Here is a 1981-nt window from a genome sequence, read left to right on the forward strand (position 1 = left end):
ACTTCTTTGTTATTCAAAAAGAAATAAAAGCACCAAATAAAAAGAGATATTCTTCTTAAAATATATAATCAGTATCTCCAACAGCATATTGAAATTTTATGTAATTATTTTACATGATCAGTTGATATTACCCTTGTCTCCCTGATGATTTCTTGGCCTTCTTTATTAAGATCATGGAATGTTCCTATCTGCTTCCCTGCAGGCATGTACTGTATTGATTATTCACTATCGTGAACAACCAGAGCTGCCAGGAACAGTTCATCTTGTTGGGTTTCTCAGACAGACCCAGGCTAGAGCAGATCCTCTTTGTGTTTGTCGTCATTTTCTACCTTGTGACCTTAGGGGCAATATCATCATTATCTTGGTCTTCCGCCTGGATCCTAGCCTCCACACACCCAAGTACTTCTTCCTTACTAACTTGTCCATCCTAGATGTCTGCTTTACCACCAGTTCCATCCCCCAGCTGCTTTTCAACTTAGGTGGCCCAGACAAAACCATCAGTTACACAGGTTGTGCCATCCAGCTTTTCATGTTCCTGGGACTGGGTGGCACTGAATGTGTCCTCTTGGCAGTCATGGCTTATGACCGCTTCACTGCAATCTGCAAGCCCCTTCACTATTCTGTCATAATGCACTCTCAGCTCTGTTGGACATTGGTGTCTGTGGCTTGGGGGGTTGGGCTCCTGAAGTCCCTGGCTATGTCTCCAGTAACTATGAAGCCGCCACGGTGTGGGAGATGCAGGGTGAAGCATTTTCTATGTGAGATGCCAGCTCTGATAAAAATTGCCTGTGTTGACACAGTAGCTGTGGAGAGCACTGTTTTCATCTTATCAGTAATAATTGTCCTGGTGCCCTTGTCTCTTATCGTCGTCTCTTATAGCTACATTGCCTTCGCTGTACTAAGAATCAAGTCGGCTGCAAGAAGAAGGAAGGCTTTCAACACTTGTGGATCCCATCTCACTGTAGTGTCCTTGTTTTATGGGAATATTATCTGTATGTATATGCAGCCAGGTAATAATTCTTCCCAGGAACAAGGGAAATTCCTAACCTTCTTCTACAATTTGGTGACCCCCATGTTGAACCCCGTTATCTACACACTGAGAAACAAGGATGTAAAGGGTGCACTGAAGAGGCTTTTGTTTAGAAAATAAGGTGGCAGTGACTTTTCCTAAGGTTGCTACTTCAACTTATTTAATAGAAATAATTCCTGAAATGAAATATTCCTGAAGTGAAATTTTAAAATTCACTTAGATATTTCTATCTACCCCCAATAAGAACCATCAGCAGTGAGACCTGAGAAAATGTACTATAAAGCCTCAAATATGATACTAATGATTGGCTTGATTAGAGATAAAATTTAATTTGTACAGCACCTAGTATCTGACATGTCAAAACATCTTTTTTCCTCCTTTCCAAGTTGGCCAGAACTAAGTAAAATCTGACAAGGCTGTGAACTGATGCTTTCAATACTGCAGATCAACTAACATAAATTATGACTTAATAAAATCATATGATGATCTTGTTTTTTACCGATATTCAATATAGTTGTTATTTTATAATTTAATTGAGCCAATGGACTGTCAAAATATTTACAATACCATATATATGTACATATATAATACATATTATATATTACATACTATAATATATATTATTATGTGATATAATAATTTTATATATTATATAATATATTACATATTATATTAAATACCTATATATATTATAATTACCTGGAGAGGTACAGCTGTAGCCTAGTAGACAGGGCCTATGATATAATTTTTTCAACTCAAACACTGTTTCACTGACCAGCTACATTTAAATTATCTGGAGAAAAAATAATTTTTAATAGAATCTCAGATCCCAACTGCAGAAATTCTGAGGTTTAATAAGTCTGGGAATATGTCTGTGGAAAAAGCACCTGTGTGATTCTGACGTAGATCAAAGTTTGGAAATAAACTGGAATTTATTTTTCTGTGTTTTCC

The 1981-nt window shown here is 37.1% G+C and overlaps 1 pseudogene; it reads left to right on the top strand.

Annotated features, from left to right (window-relative positions):
• Positions 1-221: 221 nt before the first annotated feature.
• LOC135232758 (olfactory receptor 2W3-like) lies at positions 222-1150 on the top strand (annotated as a pseudogene).
• Positions 1151-1981: the final 831 nt, after the last annotated feature.

The sequence above is a fragment of the Loxodonta africana genome, chromosome 1 (genome assembly GCF_030014295.1).
Source record: "Loxodonta africana isolate mLoxAfr1 chromosome 1, mLoxAfr1.hap2, whole genome shotgun sequence".
Classification (NCBI taxonomy): Eukaryota; Metazoa; Chordata; class Mammalia; order Proboscidea; family Elephantidae; genus Loxodonta; species Loxodonta africana.